The sequence below is a fragment of the Elephas maximus genome, chromosome 18 (genome assembly GCF_024166365.1).
Source record: "Elephas maximus indicus isolate mEleMax1 chromosome 18, mEleMax1 primary haplotype, whole genome shotgun sequence".
Classification (NCBI taxonomy): domain Eukaryota; kingdom Metazoa; phylum Chordata; class Mammalia; order Proboscidea; family Elephantidae; genus Elephas; species Elephas maximus.
In genome coordinates this window covers 747,742-766,505 of record NC_064836.1, presented here as the reverse complement: position 1 = coordinate 766,505, position 18,764 = coordinate 747,742, and positions in this window count along the sequence as shown.

Below are 18,764 nucleotides of genomic sequence, written 5' to 3'. Positions count from 1 at the left end.
CAAAGCAGGAGCTCTCTCCTGGCAGAGGAAATCCCATGCAGTGTTGCCCTGGCGAGATAGTGTTGCTACAGTGAGGCCCAGGGAAAACACACTGCCTAGAGAAATCCTAGCAAAGCCCTGTGTTTCCCCACAGGAATGTATGTCCGTTTCAGTTCTTTGCCAGCAACGGAGCTCAGAGGCAACGTCAGATTGTGTGTATCTCAGTGAGAGAAAGAACACTGTGACTTCCCCCGTTCCTCTGACGAAAGCAGTTAGAGGGAGAAAAGCGTCCTTTGCTTTCGCTTTCCCGCAATGAGCTCGACAGATCTGCCCTTCGCGAAGGGCCGTTTTCCCCCGGAGAACTGCCTCGCGGTAGCCCTGTTCTGGAAGTGGAACGAGTATGCAGTGTTAGCGTTCAGCTAATGTGAAGGCTCGCTTTGGCCCAGGGCAAACGAAGCGCCGGGGGAAATCTTCGCAGAGCCCGGCGCCTATCCACGGTTCAAAGCGTGGAACTGCAGACTCTTTTGCAAAGAAGAGAGCGCACAGGCAACAGCAGCCTGCACGTTTCTCAGTGAAAGGGAGAACTCCCTGACTTCATCCAGTCCTCTGAGCAAAGCAGGCAGAAGGAGAGAAACTTTCTTTCCTTCCTCTTTCCTGCAACGAATTCCTCATTTGCTCTTGCAAACGCAAGGCTTCTTTTGAAAAACTACGTCACGGTGCAGGGATCCTTCCAGAGGAGCAACGACATAGTTTTAGCTGGAAGGGCTTGGGAAAGCAGCCGGGGAGAAAAGGCCTCTTGCTATTCTCTTTTCATTCTGCCCGAATGCGGTCAATTGGCACTTGCGAAAGCAAGGTTTCCCAGCACAAACTACAAAGCAGGTGCTCTCTCCTGGCAGAGGAAATCCCATGCAGTGTTGCCCTGGCGAGATAGTGTTGCTACAGTGAGGCCCAGGGAAAACACACTGCCTAGAGAAATCCTAGCAAAGCCCTGTGTTTCCCCACAGGAATGTATGTCCGTTTCAGTTCTTTGCCAGCAACGGAGCTCAGAGGCAACGTCAGATTGTGTGTATCTCAGTGAGAGAAAGAACACTGTGACTTCCCCCGTTCCTCTGACGAAAGCAGTTAGAGGGAGAAAAGCGTCCTTTGCTTTCGCTTTCCCGCAATGAGCTCGACAGATCTGCCCTTCGCGAAGGGCTGTTTTCCCCCGGAGAACTGCCTCGCGGTAGCCCTGTTCTGGAAGTGGAACGAGTATGCAGTGTTAGCGTTCAGCTAATGTGAAGGCTCGCTTTGGCCCAGGGCAAACGAAGCGCCGGGGAAATCTTAGCAGAGCCCGGCGCCTTTCCACGGTTCAAAGCGTGGAACTGCAGACTCTTTTGCAAAGAAGAGAGCGCACAGGCAACAGCAGCCTGCAAATTTCTCAGTGAAAGGGAGAACTCCCTGACTTCATCCAGTCCTCTGAGCAAAGCAGGCAGAAGGAGAGAAACTTTCTTTCCTTCCTCTTTCCTGCAACGAATTCCTCATTTGCTCTTGCAAACGCAAGGCTTCTTCTGAAAAACTACGTCACGGTGCAGGGATCCTTCCAGAGGAGCAACGACATAGTTTTAGCTGGAAGGGCTTGGGAAAGCAGCCGGGGAGAAAAGGCCTCTTGCTATTCTCTTTTCTTTCTGCCCGAATGCGGTCAATTGGCACTTGCCAAAGCAAGGTTTCCCAGCACAAACTACAAAGCAGGAGCTCTCTCCTGGCAGAGGAAATCCCATGCAGTGTTGCCCTGGCGAGATAGTGTTGCTACAGTGAGGCCCAGGGAAAACAGACTGCCTAGAGAAATCCTAGCAAAGCCCTGTGTTTCCCCACAGGAATGTATGTCCGTTTCAGTTCTTTGCCAGCAACGGAGCTCAGAGGCAACGTCAGATTGTGTGTATCTCAGTGAGAGAAAGAACACTGTGACTTCCCCCGTTCCTCTGACGAAAGCAGTTAGAGGGAGAAAAGCGTCCTTTGCTTTCGCTTTCCCGCAATGAGCTCGACAGATCTGCCCTTCGCGAAGGGCCGTTTTCCCCCGGAGAACTGCCTCGCGGTAGCCCTGTTCTGGAAGTGGAACGAGTATGCAGTGTTAGCGTTCAGCTAATGTGAAGGCTCGCTTTGGCCCAGGGCAAACGAAGCGCCGGGGGAAATCTTAGCAGAGCCCGGCGCCTTTCCACGGTTCAAAGCGTGGAACTGCAGACTCTTTTGCAAAGAAGAGAGCGCACAGGCAACAGCAGCCTGCAAATTTCTCAGTGAAAGGGAGAACTCCCTGACTTCATCCAGTCCTCTGAGCAAAGCAGGCAGAAGGAGAGAAACTTTCTGTCCTTCCTCTTTCCTGCAACGAATTCCTCATTTGCTCTTCCAAACGCAAGGCTTCTTTTGAAAAACTACGTCACGGTGCAGGGATCCTTCCAGAGGAGCAACGACATAGTTTTAGCTGGAAGGGCTTGGGAAAGCAGCCGGGGAGAAAAGGCCTCTTGCTATTCTCTTTTCATTCTGCCCGAATGCGGTCAATTGGCACTTGCGAAAGCAAGGTTTCCCAGCACAAACTACAAAGCAGGAGCTCTCTCCTGGCAGAGGAAATCCCATGCAGTGTTGCCCTGGCGAGATAGTGTTGCTACAGTGAGGCCCAGGGAAAACAGACTGCCTAGAGAAATCCTAGCAAAGCCCTGTGTTTCCCCACAGGAATGTATGTCCGTTTCAGTTCTTTGCCAGCAACGGAGCTCAGAGGCAACGTCAGATTGTGTGTATCTCAGTGAGAGAAAGAACACTGTGACTTCCCCCGTTCCTCTGACGAAAGCAGTTAGAGGGAGAAAAGCGTCCTTTGCTTTCGCTTTCCCGCAATGAGCTCGACAGATCTGCCCTTCGCGAAGGGCTGTTTTCCCCCGGAGAACTGCCTCGCGGTAGCCCTGTTCTGGAAGTGGAACGAGTATGCAGTGTTAGCGTTCAGCTAATGTGAAGGCTCGCTTTGGCCCAGGGCAAACGAAGCGCCGGGGAAATCTTAGCAGAGCCCGGCGCCTTTCCACGGTTCAAAGCGTGGAACTGCAGACTCTTTTGCAAAGAAGAGAGCGCACAGGCAACAGCAGCCTGCACGTTTCTCAGTGAAAGGGAGAACTCCCTGACTTCATCCAGTCCTCTGAGCAAAGCAGGCAGAAGGAGAGAAACTTTCTTTCCTTCCTCTTTCCTGCAACGAATTCCTCATTTGCTCTTGCAAACGCAAGGCTTCTTCTGAAAAACTACGTCACGGTGCAGGGATCCTTCCAGAGGAGCAACGACATAGTTTTAGCTGGAAGGGCTTGGGAAAGCAGCCGGGGAGAAAAGGCCTCTTGCTATTCTCTTTTCATTCTGCCCGAATGCGGTCAATTGGCACTTGCGAAAGCAAGGTTTCCCAGCACAAACTACAAAGCAGGAGCTCTCTCCTGGCAGAGGAAATCCCATGCAGTGTTGCCCTGGCGAGATAGTGTTGCTACAGTGAGGCCCAGGGAAAACAGACTGCCTAGAGAAATCCTAGCAAAGCCCTGTGTTTCCCCACAGGAATGTATGTCCGTTTCAGTTCTTTGCCAGCAACGGAGCTCAGAGGCAACGTCAGATTGTGTGTATCTCAGTGAGAGAAAGAACACTGTGACTTCCCCCGTTCCTCTGACGAAAGCAGTTAGAGGGAGAAAAGCGTCCTTTGCTTTCGCTTTCCCGCAATGAGCTCGACAGATCTGCCCTTCGCGAAGGGCTGTTTTCCCCCGGAGAACTGCCTCGCGGTAGCCCTGTTCTGGAAGTGGAACGAGTATGCAGTGTTAGCGTTCAGCTAATGTGAAGGCTCGCTTTGGCCCAGGGCAAACGAAGCGCCGGGGAAATCTTAGCAGAGCCCGGCGCCTTTCCACGGTTCAAAGCGTGGAACTGCAGACTCTTTTGCAAAGAAGAGAGCGCACAGGCAACAGCAGCCTGCACGTTTCTCAGTGAAAGGGAGAACTCCCTGACTTCATCCAGTCCTCTGAGCAAAGCAGGCAGAAGGAGAGAAACTTTCTTTCCTTCCTCTTTCCTGCAACGAATTCCTCATTTGCTCTTGCAAACGCAAGGCTTCTTCTGAAAAACTACGTCACGGTGCAGGGATCCTTCCAGAGGAGCAACGACATAGTTTTAGCTGGAAGGGCTTGGGAAAGCAGCCGGGGAGAAAAGGCCTCTTGCTATTCTCTTTTCTTTCTGCCCGAATGCGGTCATTTGGCACTTGCCAAAGCAAGGTTTCCCAGCACAAACTACAAAGCAGGAGCTCTCTCCTGGCAGAGGAAATCCCATGCAGTGTTGCCCTGCCGAGATAGTGTTGCTACAGTGAGGCCCAGGGAAAACAGACTGCCTAGAGAAATCCTAGCAAAGCCCTGTGTTTCCCCACAGGAATGTATGTCCGTTTCAGTTCTTTGCCAGCAACGGAGCTCAGAGGCAACGTCAGATTGTGTGTATCTCAGTGAGAGAAAGAACACTGTGACTTCCCCCGTTCCTCTGACGAAAGCAGTTAGAGGGAGAAAAGCGTCCTTTGCTTTCGCTTTCCCGCAATGAGCTCGACAGATCTGCCCTTCGCGAAGGGCCGTTTTCCCCCGGAGAACTGCCTCGCGGTAGCCCTGTTCTGGAAGTGGAACGAGTATGCAGTGTTAGCGTTCAGCTAATGTGAAGGCTCGCTTTGGCCCAGGGCAAACGAAGCGCCGGGGGAAATCTTAGCAGAGCCCGGCGCCTTTCCACGGTTCAAAGCGTGGAACTGCAGACTCTTTTGCAAAGAAGAGAGCGCCCAGGCAACAGCAGCCTGCAGATTTCTCAGTGAAAGGGAGAACTCCCTGACTTCATCCAGTCCTCTGAGCAAAGCAGGCAGAAGGAGAGAAACTTTCTTGCCTTCCTCTTTCCTGCAACGAATTCCTCATTTGCTCTTGCAAACGCAAGGCTTCTTCTGAAAAACTACGTCACGGTGCAGGGATCCTTCCAGAGGAGCAACGACATAGTTTTAGCTGGAAGGGCTTGGGAAAGCAGCCGGGGAGAAAAGGCCTCTTGCTATTCTCTTTTCTTTCTGCCCGAAGGCGGTCATTTGGCACTTGCTAAAGCAAGGTTTCCCAGCACAAACTACAAAGCAGCAACTCTCTCCTGGCAGAGGAAATCCCATGCAGTGTTGCCCTGGCGAGATAGTGTTGCTACAGTGAGGCCCAGGGAAAACAGACTGCCTAGAGAAATCCTAGCAAAGCCCTGTGTTTCCCCACAGGAATGTATGTCCGTTTCAGTTCTTTGCCAGCAACGGAGCTCAGAGGCAACGTCAGATTGTGTGTATCTCAGTGAGAGAAAGAACACTGTGACATCCCCCGTTCCTCTGACGAAAGCAGTTAGAGGGAGAAAAGCGTCCTTTGCTTTCGCTTTCCCGCAATGAGCTCGACAGATCTGCCCTTCGCGAAGGGCCGTTTTCCCCCGGAGAACTGCCTCGCGGTAGCCCTGTTCTGGAAGTGGAACGAGTATGCAGTGTTAGCGTTCAGCTAATGTGAAGGCTCGCTTTGGCCCAGGGCAAGCGAAGCGCCGGGGAAATCTTAGCAGAGCCCGGCGCCTTTCCACGGTTCAAAGCGTGGAACTGCAGACTCTTTTGCAAAGAAGAGAGCGCACAGGCAACAGCAGCCTGCACGTTTCTCAGTGAAAGGGAGAACTCCCTGACTTCATCCAGTCCTCTGAGCAAAGCAGGCAGAAGGAGAGAAACTTTCTTTCCTTCCTCTTTCCTGCAACGAATTCCTCATTTGCTCTTGCAAACGCAAGGCTTCTTTTGAAAAACTACGTCACGGTGCAGGGATCCTTCCAGAGGAGCAACGACATAGTTTTAGCTGGAAGGGCTTGGCAGAGCAGCCGGGGAGAAAAGGCCTCTTGCTATTCTCTTTTCTTTCTGCCCGAATGCGGTCAATTGGCACTTGCGAAAGCAAGGTTTCCCAGCACAAACTACAAAGCAGGAGCTCTCTCCTGGCAGAGGAAATCCCATGCAGTGTTGCCCTGGCGAGATAGTGTTGCTACAGTGAGGCCCAGGGAAAACAGACTGCCTAGAGAAATCCTAGCAAAGCCCTGTGTTTCCCCACAGGAATGTATGTCCGTTTCAGTTCTTTGCCAGCAACGGAGCTCAGAGGCAACGTCAGATTGTGTGTATCTCAGTGAGAGAAAGAACACTGTGACTTCCCCCGTTCCTCTGACGAAAGCAGTTAGAGGGAGAAAAGCGTCCTTTGCTTTCGCTTTCCCGCAATGAGCTCGACAGATCTGCCCTTCGCGAAGGGCTGTTTTCCCCCGGAGAACTGCCTCGCGGTAGCCCTGTTCTGGAAGTGGAACGAGTATGCAGTGTTAGCGTTCAGCTAATGTGAAGGCTCGCTTTGGCCCAGGGCAAACGAAGCGCCGGGGAAATCTTAGCAGAGCCCGGCGCCTTTCCACGGTTCAAAGCGTGGAACTGCAGACTCTTTTGCAAAGAAGAGAGCGCACAGGCAACAGCAGCCTGCACGTTTCTCAGTGAAAGGGAGAACTCCCTGACTTCATCCAGTCCTCTGAGCAAAGCAGGCAGAAGGAGAGAAACTTTCTTTCCTTCCTCTTTCCTGCAACGAATTCCTCATTTGCTCTTGCAAACGCAAGGCTTCTTTTGAAAAACTACGTCACGGTGCAGGGATCCTTCCAGAGGAGCAACGACATAGTTTTAGCTGGAAGGGCTTGGGAAAGCAGCCGGGGAGAAAAGGCCTCTTGCTATTCTCTTTTCATTCTGCCCGAATGCGGTCAATTGGCACTTGCGAAAGCAAGGTTTCCCAGCACAAACTACAAAGCAGGAGCTCTCTCCTGGCAGAGGAAATCCCATGCAGTGTTGCCCTGGCGAGATAGAGTTGGTACAGTGAGGCCCAGGGAAAACACACTGCCTAGAGAAATCCTAGCAAAGCCCTGTGTTTCCCCACAGGAATGTATGTCCGTTTCAGTTCTTTGCCAGCAACGGAGCTCAGAGGCAACGTCAGATTGTGTGTATCTCAGTGAGAGAAAGAACACTGTGACTTCCCCCGTTCCTCTGACGAAAGCAGTTAGAGGGAGAAAAGCGTCCTTTGCTTTCGCTTTCCCGCAATGAGCTCGACAGATCTGCCCTTCGCGAAGGGCTGTTTTCCCCCGGAGAACTGCCTCGCGGTAGCCCTGTTCTGGAAGTGGAACGAGTATGCAGTGTTAGCGTTCAGCTAATGTGAAGGCTCGCTTTGGCCCAGGGCAAACGAAGCGCCGGGGAAATCTTAGCAGAGCCCGGCGCCTTTCCACGGTTCAAAGCGTGGAACTGCAGACTCTTTTGCAAAGAAGAGAGCGCACAGGCAACAGCAGCCTGCAAATTTCTCAGTGAAAGGGAGAACTCCCTGACTTCATCCAGTCCTCTGAGCAAAGCAGGCAGAAGGAGAGAAACTTTCTTTCCTTCCTCTTTCCTGCAACGAATTCCTCATTTGCTCTTGCAAACGCAAGGCTTCTTCTGAAAAACTACGTCACGGTGCAGGGATCCTTCCAGAGGAGCAACGACATAGTTTTAGCTGGAAGGGCTTGGGAAAGCAGCCGGGGAGAAAAGGCCTCTTGCTATTCTCTTTTCTTTCTGCCCGAATGCGGTCATTTGGCACTTGCTAAAGCAAGGTTTCCCAGCACAAACTACAAAGCAGGAGCTCTCTCCTGGCAGAGGAAATCCCATGCAGTGTTGCCCTGGCGAGATAGTGTTGCTACAGTGAGGCCCAGGGAAAACACACTGCCTAGAGAAATCCTAGCAAAGCCCTGTGTTTCCCCACAGGAATGTATGTCCGTTTCAGTTCTTTGCCAGCAACGGAGCTCAGAGGCAACGTCAGATTGTGTGTATCTCAGTGAGAGAAAGAACACTGTGACTTCCCCCGTTCCTCTGACGAAAGCAGTTAGAGGGAGAAAAGCGTCCTTTGCTTTCGCTTTCCCGCAATGAGCTCGACAGATCTGCCCTTCGCGAAGGGCCGTTTTCCCCCGGAGAACTGCCTCGCGGTAGCCCTGTTCTGGAAGTGGAACGAGTATGCAGTGTTAGCGTTCAGCTAATGTGAAGGCTCGCTTTGGCCCAGGGCAAACGAAGCGCCGGGGGAAATCTTCGCAGAGCCCGGCGCCTTTCCACGGTTCAAAGCGTGGAACTGCAGACTCTTTTGCAAAGAAGAGAGCGCACAGGCAACAGCAGCCTGCACGTTTCTCAGTGAAAGGGAGAACTCCCTGACTTCATCCAGTCCTCTGAGCAAAGCAGGCAGAAGGAGAGAAACTTTCTTTCCTTCCTCTTTCCTGCAACGAATTCCTCATTTGCTCTTGCAAACGCAAGGCTTCTTCTGAAAAACTACGTCACGGTGCAGGGATCCTTCCAGAGGAGCAACGACATAGTTTTAGCTGGAAGGGCTTGGGAAAGCAGCCGGGGAGAAAAGGCCTCTTGCTATTCTCTTTTCATTCTGCCCGAATGCGGTCAATTGGCACTTGCGAAAGCAAGGTTTCCCAGCACAAACTACAAAGCAGGAGCTCTCTCCTGGCAGAGGAAATCCCATGCAGTGTTGCCCTGGCGAGATAGTGTTGCTACAGTGAGGCCCAGGGAAAACAGACTGCCTAGAGAAATCCTAGCAAAGCCCTGTGTTTCCCCACAGGAATGTATGTCCGTTTCAGTTCTTTGCCAGCAACGGAGCTCAGAGGCAACGTCAGATTGTGTGTATCTCAGTGAGAGAAAGAACACTGTGACTTCCCCCGTTCCTCTGACGAAAGCAGTTAGAGGGAGAAAAGCGTCCTTTGCTTTCGCTTTCCCGCAATGAGCTCGACAGATCTGCCCTTCGCGAAGGGCTGTTTTCCCCCGGAGAACTGCCTCGCGGTAGCCCTGTTCTGGAAGTGGAACGAGTATGCAGTGTTAGCGTTCAGCTAATGTGAAGGCTCGCTTTGGCCCAGGGCAAACGAAGCGCCGGGGAAATCTTAGCAGAGCCCGGCGCCTTTCCACGGTTCAAAGCGTGGAACTGCAGACTCTTTTGCAAAGAAGAGAGCGCACAGGCAACAGCAGCCTGCAAATTTCTCAGTGAAAGGGAGAACTCCCTGACTTCATCCAGTCCTCTGAGCAAAGCAGGCAGAAGGAGAGAAACTTTCTTTCCTTCCTCTTTCCTGCAACGAATTCCTCATTTGCTCTTGCAAACGCAAGGCTTCTTCTGAAAAACTACGTCACGGTGCAGGGATCCTTCCAGAGGAGCAACGACATAGTTTTAGCTGGAAGGGCTTGGGAAAGCAGCCGGGGAGAAAAGGCCTCTTGCTATTCTCTTTTCTTTCTGCCCGAATGCGGTCATTTGGCACTTGCTAAAGCAAGGTTTCCCAGCACAAACTACAAAGCAGGAGCTCTCTCCTGGCAGAGGAAATCCCATGCAGTGTTGCTCTGGCGAGATAGTGTTGCTACAGTGAGGCCCAGGGAAAACACACTGCCTAGAGAAATCCTAGCAAAGCCCTGTGTTTCCCCACAGGAATGTATGTCCGTTTCAGTTCTTTGCCAGCAACGGAGCTCAGAGGCAACGTCAGATTGTGTGTATCTCAGTGAGAGAAAGAACACTGTGACTTCCCCCGTTCCTCTGACGAAAGCAGTTAGAGGGAGAAAAGCGTCCTTTGCTTTCGCTTTCCCGCAATGAGCTCGACAGATCTGCCCTTCGCGAAGGGCCGTTTTCCCCCGGAGAACTGCCTCGCGGTAGCCCTGTTCTGGAAGTGGAACGAGTATGCAGTGTTAGCGTTCAGCTAATGTGAAGGCTCGCTTTGGCCCAGGGCAAACGAAGCGCCGGGGGAAATCTTCGCAGAGCCCGGCGCCTTTCCACGGTTCAAAGCGTGGAACTGCAGACTCTTTTGCAAAGAAGAGAGCGCACAGGCAACAGCAGCCTGCAAATTTCTCAGTGAAAGGGAGAACTCCCTGACTTCATCCAGTCCTCTGAGCAAAGCAGGCAGAAGGAGAGAAACTTTCTTTCCTTCCTCTTTCCTGCAACGAATTCCTCATTTGCTCTTGCAAACGCAAGGCTTCTTCTGAAAAACTACGTCACGGTGCAGGGATCCTTCCAGAGGAGCAACGACATAGTTTTAGCTGGAAGGGCTTGGGAAAGCAGCCGGGGAGAAAAGGCCTCTTGCTATTCTCTTTTCTTTCTGCCCGAATGCGGTCATTTGGCACTTGCCAAAGCAAGGTTTCCCAGCACAAACTACAAAGCAGGAGCTCTCTCCTGGCAGAGGAAATCCCATGCAGTGTTGCCCTGCCGAGATAGTGTTGCTACAGTGAGGCCCAGGGAAAACACACTGCCTAGAGAAATCCTAGCAAAGCCCTGTGTTTCCCCACAGGAATGTATGTCCGTTTCAGTTCTTTGCCAGCAACGGAGCTCAGAGGCAACGTCAGATTGTGTGTATCTCAGTGAGAGAAAGAACACTGTGACTTCCCCCGTTCCTCTGACGAAAGCAGTTAGAGGGAGAAAAGCGTCCTTTGCTTTCGCTTTCCCGCAATGAGCTCGACAGATCTGCCCTTCGCGAAGGGCCGTTTTCCCCCGGAGAACTGCCTCGCGGTAGCCCTGTTCTGGAAGTGGAACGAGTATGCAGTGTTAGCGTTCAGCTAATGTGAAGGCTCGCTTTGGCCCAGGGCAAACGAAGCGCCGGGGAAATCTTAGCAGAGCCCGGCGCCTTTCCACGGTTCAAAGCGTGGAACTGCAGACTCTTTTGCAAAGAAGAGAGCGCACAGGCAACAGCAGCCTGCACGTTTCTCAGTGAAAGGGAGAACTCCCTGACTTCATCCAGTCCTCTGAGCAAAGCAGGCAGAAGGAGAGAAACTTTCTTTCCTTCCTCTTTCCTGCAACGAATTCCTCATTTGCTCTTGCAAACGCAAGGCTTCTTTTGAAAAACTACGTCACGGTGCAGGGATCCTTCCAGAGGAGCAACGACATAGTTTTAGCTGGAAGGGCTTGGGAAAGCAGCCGGGGAGAAAAGGCCTCTTGCTATTCTCTTTTCATTCTGCCCGAATGCGGTCAATTGGCACTTGCGAAAGCAAGGTTTCCCAGCACAAACTACAAAGCAGGAGCTCTCTCCTGGCAGAGGAAATCCCATGCAGTGTTGCCCTGGCGAGATAGAGTTGCTACAGTGAGGCCCAGGGAAAACACACTGCCTAGAGAAATCCTAGCAAAGCCCTGTGTTTCCCCACAGGAATGTATGTCCGTTTCAGTTCTTTGCCAGCAACGGAGCTCAGAGGCAACGTCAGATTGTGTGTATCTCAGTGAGAGAAAGAACACTGTGACTTCCCCCGTTCCTCTGACGAAAGCAGTTAGAGGGAGAAAAGCGTCCTTTGCTTTCGCTTTCCCGCAATGAGCTCGACAGATCTGCCCTTCGCGAAGGGCTGTTTTCCCCCGGAGAACTGCCTCGCGGTAGCCCTGTTCTGGAAGTGGAACGAGTATGCAGTGTTAGCGTTCAGCTAATGTGAAGGCTCGCTTTGGCCCAGGGCAAACGAAGCGCCGGGGAAATCTTAGCAGAGCCCGGCGCCTTTCCACGGTTCAAAGCGTGGAACTGCAGACTCTTTTGCAAAGAAGAGAGCGCACAGGCAACAGCAGCCTGCAAATTTCTCAGTGAAAGGGAGAACTCCCTGACTTCATCCAGTCCTCTGAGCAAAGCAGGCAGAAGGAGAGAAACTTTCTTTCCTTCCTCTTTCCTGCAACGAATTCCTCATTTGCTCTTGCAAACGCAAGGCTTCTTCTGAAAAACTACGTCACGGTGCAGGGATCCTTCCAGAGGAGCAACGACATAGTTTTAGCTGGAAGGGCTTGGGAAAGCAGCCGGGGAGAAAAGGCCTCTTGCTATTCTCTTTTCTTTCTGCCCGAATGCGGTCATTTGGCACTTGCTAAAGCAAGGTTTCCCAGCACAAACTACAAAGCAGGAGCTCTCTCCTGGCAGAGGAAATCCCATGCAGTGTTGCTCTGGCGAGATAGTGTTGCTACAGTGAGGCCCAGGGAAAACACACTGCCTAGAGAAATCCTAGCAAAGCCCTGTGTTTCCCCACAGGAATGTATGTCCGTTTCAGTTCTTTGCCAGCAACGGAGCTCAGAGGCAACGTCAGATTGTGTGTATCTCAGTGAGAGAAAGAACACTGTGACTTCCCCCGTTCCTCTGACGAAAGCAGTTAGAGGGAGAAAAGCGTCCTTTGCTTTCGCTTTCCCGCAATGAGCTCGACAGATCTGCCCTTCGCGAAGGGCCGTTTTCCCCCGGAGAACTGCCTCGCGGTAGCCCTGTTCTGGAAGTGGAACGAGTATGCAGTGTTAGCGTTCAGCTAATGTGAAGGCTCGCTTTGGCCCAGGGCAAACGAAGCGCCGGGGGAAATCTTCGCAGAGCCCGGCGCCTTTCCACGGTTCAAAGCGTGGAACTGCAGACTCTTTTGCAAAGAAGAGAGCGCACAGGCAACAGCAGCCTGCAAATTTCTCAGTGAAAGGGAGAACTCCCTGACTTCATCCAGTCCTCTGAGCAAAGCAGGCAGAAGGAGAGAAACTTTCTTTCCTTCCTCTTTCCTGCAACGAATTCCTCATTTGCTCTTGCAAACGCAAGGCTTCTTCTGAAAAACTACGTCACGGTGCAGGGATCCTTCCAGAGGAGCAACGACATAGTTTTAGCTGGAAGGGCTTGGGAAAGCAGCCGGGGAGAAAAGGCCTCTTGCTATTCTCTTTTCTTTCTGCCCGAATGCGGTCATTTGGCACTTGCCAAAGCAAGGTTTCCCAGCACAAACTACAAAGCAGGAGCTCTCTCCTGGCAGAGGAAATCCCATGCAGTGTTGCCCTGCCGAGATAGTGTTGCTACAGTGAGGCCCAGGGAAAACACACTGCCTAGAGAAATCCTAGCAAAGCCCTGTGTTTCCCCACAGGAATGTATGTCCGTTTCAGTTCTTTGCCAGCAACGGAGCTCAGAGGCAACGTCAGATTGTGTGTATCTCAGTGAGAGAAAGAACACTGTGACTTCCCCCGTTCCTCTGACGAAAGCAGTTAGAGGGAGAAAAGCGTCCTTTGCTTTCGCTTTCCCGCAATGAGCTCGACAGATCTGCCCTTCGCGAAGGGCCGTTTTCCCCCGGAGAACTGCCTCGCGGTAGCCCTGTTCTGGAAGTGGAACGAGTATGCAGTGTTAGCGTTCAGCTAATGTGAAGGCTCGCTTTGGCCCAGGGCAAACGAAGCGCCGGGGGAAATCTTAGCAGAGCCCGGCGCCTTTCCACGGTTCAAAGCGTGGAACTGCAGACTCTTTTGCAAAGAAGAGAGCGCCCAGGCAACAGCAGCCTGCAGATTTCTCAGTGAAAGGGAGAACTCCCTGACTTCATCCAGTCCTCTGAGCAAAGCAGGCAGAAGGAGAGAAACTTTCTTGCCTTCCTCTTTCCTGCAACGAATTCCTCATTTGCTCTTGCAAACGCAAGGCTTCTTCTGAAAAACTACGTCACGGTGCAGGGATCCTTCCAGAGGAGCAACGACATAGTTTTAGCTGGAAGGGCTTGGGAAAGCAGCCGGGGAGAAAAGGCCTCTTGCTATTCTCTTTTCTTTCTGCCCGAATGCGGTCATTTGGCACTTGCTAAAGCAAGGTTTCCCAGCACAAACTACAAAGCAGGAGCTCTCTCCTGGCAGAGGAAATCCCATGCAGTGTTGCCCTGGCGAGATAGTGTTGCTACAGTGAGGCCCAGGGAAAACACACTGCCTAGAGAAATCCTAGCAAAGCCCTGTGTTTCCCCACAGGAATGTATGTCCGTTTCAGTTCTTTGCCAGCAACGGAGCTCAGAGGCAACGTCAGATTGTGTGTATCTCAGTGAGAGAAAGAACACTGTGACATCCCCCGTTCCTCTGACGAAAGCAGTTAGAGGGAGAAAAGCGTCCTTTGCTTTCGCTTTCCCGCAATGAGCTCGACAGATCTGCCCTTCGCGAAGGGCCGTTTTCCCCCGGAGAACTGCCTCGCGGTAGCCCTGTTCTGGAAGTGGAACGAGTATGCAGTGTTAGCGTTCAGCTAATGTGAAGGCTCGCTTTGGCCCAGGGCAAGCGAAGCGCCGGGGAAATCTTAGCAGAGCCCGGCGCCTTTCCACGGTTCAAAGCGTGGAACTGCAGACTCTTTTGCAAAGAAGAGAGCGCACAGGCAACAGCAGCCTGCACGTTTCTCAGTGAAAGGGAGAACTCCCTGACTTCATCCAGTCCTCTGAGCAAAGCAGGCAGAAGGAGAGAAACTTTCTTTCCTTCCTCTTTCCTGCAACGAATTCCTCATTTGCTCTTGCAAACGCAAGGCTTCTTTTGAAAAACTACGTCACGGTGCAGGGATCCTTCCAGAGGAGCAACGACATAGTTTTAGCTGGAAGGGCTTGGCAGAGCAGCCGGGGAGAAAAGGCCTCTTGCTATTCTCTTTTCTTTCTGCCCGAATGCGGTCAATTGGCACTTGCGAAAGCAAGGTTTCCCAGCACAAACTACAAAGCAGGAGCTCTCTCCTGGCAGAGGAAATCCCATGCAGTGTTGCCCTGCCGAGATAGTGTTGCTACAGTGAGGCCCAGGGAAAACACACTGCCTAGAGAAATCCTAGCAAAGCCCTGTGTTTCCCCACAGGAATGTATGTCCGTTTCAGTTCTTTGCCAGCAACGGAGCTCAGAGGCAACGTCAGATTGTGTGTATCTCAGTGAGAGAAAGAACACTGTGACTTCCCCCGTTCCTCTGACGAAAGCAGTTAGAGGGAGAAAAGCGTCCTTTGCTTTCGCTTTCCCGCAATGAGCTCGACAGATCTGCCCTTCGCGAAGGGCCGTTTTCCCCCGGAGAACTGCCTCGCGGTAGCCCTGTTCTGGAAGTGGAACGAGTATGCAGTGTTAGCGTTCAGCTAATGTGAAGGCTCGCTTTGGCCCAGGGCAAACGAAGCGCCGGGGGAAATCTTAGCAGAGCCCGGCGCCTTTCCACGGTTCAAAGCGTGGAACTGCAGACTCTTTTGCAAAGAAGAGAGCGCCCAGGCAACAGCAGCCTGCAGATTTCTCAGTGAAAGGGAGAACTCCCTGACTTCATCCAGTCCTCTGAGCAAAGCAGGCAGAAGGAGAGAAACTTTCTTGCCTTCCTCTTTCCTGCAACGAATTCCTCATTTGCTCTTGCAAACGCAAGGCTTCTTCTGAAAAACTACGTCACGGTGCAGGGATCCTTCCAGAGGAGCAACGACATAGTTTTAGCTGGAAGGGCTTGGGAAAGCAGCCGGGGAGAAAAGGCCTCTTGCTATTCTCTTTTCTTTCTGCCCGAATGCGGTCATTTGGCACTTGCTAAAGCAAGGTTTCCCAGCACAAACTACAAAGCAGGAGCTCTCTCCTGGCAGAGGAAATCCCATGCAGTGTTGCCCTGGCGAGATAGTGTTGCTACAGTGAGGCCCAGGGAAAACACACTGCCTAGAGAAATCCTAGCAAAGCCCTGTGTTTCCCCACAGGAATGTATGTCCGTTTCAGTTCTTTGCCAGCAACGGAGCTCAGAGGCAACGTCAGATTGTGTGTATCTCAGTGAGAGAAAGAACACTGTGACATCCCCCGTTCCTCTGACGAAAGCAGTTAGAGGGAGAAAAGCGTCCTTTGCTTTCGCTTTCCCGCAATGAGCTCGACAGATCTGCCCTTCGCGAAGGGCCGTTTTCCCCCGGAGAACTGCCTCGCGGTAGCCCTGTTCTGGAAGTGGAACGAGTATGCAGTGTTAGCGTTCAGCTAATGTGAAGGCTCGCTTTGGCCCAGGGCAAGCGAAGCGCCGGGGAAATCTTAGCAGAGCCCGGCGCCTTTCCACGGTTCAAAGCGTGGAACTGCAGACTCTTTTGCAAAGAAGAGAGCGCACAGGCAACAGCAGCCTGCACGTTTCTCAGTGAAAGGGAGAACTCCCTGACTTCATCCAGTCCTCTGAGCAAAGCAGGCAGAAGGAGAGAAACTTTCTTTCCTTCCTCTTTCCTGCAACGAATTCCTCATTTGCTCTTGCAAACGCAAGGCTTCTTTTGAAAAACTACGTCACGGTGCAGGGATCCTTCCAGAGGAGCAACGACATAGTTTTAGCTGGAAGGGCTTGGCAGAGCAGCCGGGGAGAAAAGGCCTCTTGCTATTCTCTTTTCTTTCTGCCCGAATGCGGTCAATTGGCACTTGCGAAAGCAAGGTTTCCCAGCACAAACTACAAAGCAGGAGCTCTCTCCTGGCAGAGGAAATCCCATGCAGTGTTGCCCTGGCGAGATAGTGTTGCTACAGTGAGGCCCAGGGAAAACAGACTGCCTAGAGAAATCCTAGCAAAGCCCTGTGTTTCCCCACAGGAATGTATGTCCGTTTCAGTTCTTTGCCAGCAACGGAGCTCAGAGGCAACGTCAGATTGTGTGTATCTCAGTGAGAGAAAGAACACTGTGACTTCCCCCGTTCCTCTGACGAAAGCAGTTAGAGGGAGAAAAGCGTCCTTTGCTTTCGCTTTCCCGCAATGAGCTCGACAGATCTGCCCTTCGCGAAGGGCTGTTTTCCCCCGGAGAACTGCCTCGCGGTAGCCCTGTTCTGGAAGTGGAACGAGTATGCAGTGTTAGCGTTCAGCTAATGTGAAGGCTCGCTTTGGCCCAGGGCAAACGAAGCGCCGGGGAAATCTTAGCAGAGCCCGGCGCCTTTCCACGGTTCAAAGCGTGGAACTGCAGACTCTTTTGCAAAGAAGAGAGCGCACAGGCAACAGCAGCCTGCACGTTTCTCAGTGAAAGGGAGAACTCCCTGACTTCATCCAGTCCTCTGAGCAAAGCAGGCAGAAGGAGAGAAACTTTCTTTCCTTCCTCTTTCCTGCAACGAATTCCTCATTTGCTCTTGCAAACGCAAGGCTTCTTTTGAAAAACTACGTCACGGTGCAGGGATCCTTCCAGAGGAGCAACGACATAGTTTTAGCTGGAAGGGCTTGGGAAAGCAGCCGGGGAGAAAAGGCCTCTTGCTATTCTCTTTTCATTCTGCCCGAATGCGGTCAATTGGCACTTGCGAAAGCAAGGTTTCCCAGCACAAACTACAAAGCAGGAGCTCTCTCCTGGCAGAGGAAATCCCATGCAGTGTTGCCCTGGCGAGATAGAGTTGCTACAGTGAGGCCCAGGGAAAACACACTGCCTAGAGAAATCCTAGCAAAGCCCTGTGTTTCCCCACAGGAATGTATGTCCGTTTCAGTTCTTTGCCAGCAACGGAGCTCAGAGGCAACGTCAGATTGTGTGTATCTCAGTGAGAGAAAGAACACTGTGACTTCCCCCGTTCCTCTGACGAAAGCAGTTAGAGGGAGAAAAGCGTCCTTTGCTTTCGCTTTCCCGCAATGAGCTCGACAGATCTGCCCTTCGCGAAGGGCTGTTTTCCCCCGGAGAACTGCCTCGCGGTAGCCCTGTTCTGGAAGTGGAACGAGTATGCAGTGTTAGCGTTCAGCTAATGTGAAGGCTCGCTTTGGCCCAGGGCAAACGAAGCGCCGGGGAAATCTTAGCAGAGCCCGGCGCCTTTCCACGGTTCAAAGCGTGGAACTGCAGACTCTTTTGCAAAGAAGAGAGCGCACAGGCAACAGCAGCCTGCAAATTTCTCAGTGAAAGGGAGAACTCCCTGACTTCATCCAGTCCTCTGAGCAAAGCAGGCAGAAGGAGAGAAACTTTCTTTCCTTCCTCTTTCCTGCAACGAATTCCTCATTTGCTCTTGCAAACGCAAGGCTTCTTCTGAAAAACTACGTCACGGTGCAGGGATCCTTCCAGAGGAGCAACGACATAGTTTTAGCTGGAAGGGCTTGGGAAAGCAGCCGGGGAGAAAAGGCCTCTTGCTATTCTCTTTTCTTTCTGCCCGAATGCGGTCATTTGGCACTTGCTAAAGCAAGGTTTCCCAGCACAAACTACAAAGCAGGAGCTCTCTCCTGGCAGAGGAAATCCCATGCAGTGTTGCTCTGGCGAGATAGTGTTGCTACAGTGAGGCCCAGGGAAAACACACTGCCTAGAGAAATCCTAGCAAAGCCCTGTGTTTCCCCACAGGAATGTATGTCCGTTTCAGTTCTTTGCCAGCAACGGAGCTCAGAGGCAACGTCAGATTGTGTGTATCTCAGTGAGAGAAAGAACACTGTGACTTCCCCCGTTCCTCTGACGAAAGCAGTTAGAGGGAGAAAAGCGTCCTTTGCTTTCGCTTTCCCGCAATGAGCTCGACAGATCTGCCCTTCGCGAAGGGCCGTTTTCCCCCGGAGAACTGCCTCGCGGTAGCCCTGTTCTGGAAGTGGAACGAGTATGCAGTGTTAGCGTTCAGCTAATGTGAAGGCTCGCTTTGGCCCAGGGCAAACGAAGCGCCGGGGGAAATCTTCGCAGAGCCCGGCGCCTTTCCACGGTTCAAAGCGTGGAACTGCAGACTCTTTTGCAAAGAAGAGAGCGCACAGGCAACAGCAGCCTGCAAATTTCTCAGTGAAAGGGAGAACTCCCTGACTTCATCCAGTCCTCTGAGCAAAGCAGGCAGAAGGAGAGAAACTTTCTTTCCTTCCTCTTTCCTGCAACGAATTCCTCATTTGCTCTTGCAAACGCAAGGCTTCTTCTGAAAAACTACGTCACGGTGCAGGGATCCTTCCAGAGGAGCAACGACATAGTTTTAGCTGGAAGGGCTTGGGAAAGCAGCCGGGGAGAAAAGGCCTCTTGCTATTCTCTTTTCTTTCTGCCCGAATGCGGTCAATTGGCACTTGCCAAAGCAAGGTTTCCCAGCACAAACTACAAAGCAGGAGCTCTCTCCTGGCAGAGGAAATCCCATGCAGTGTTGCCCTGGCGAGATAGTGTTGCTACAGTGAGGC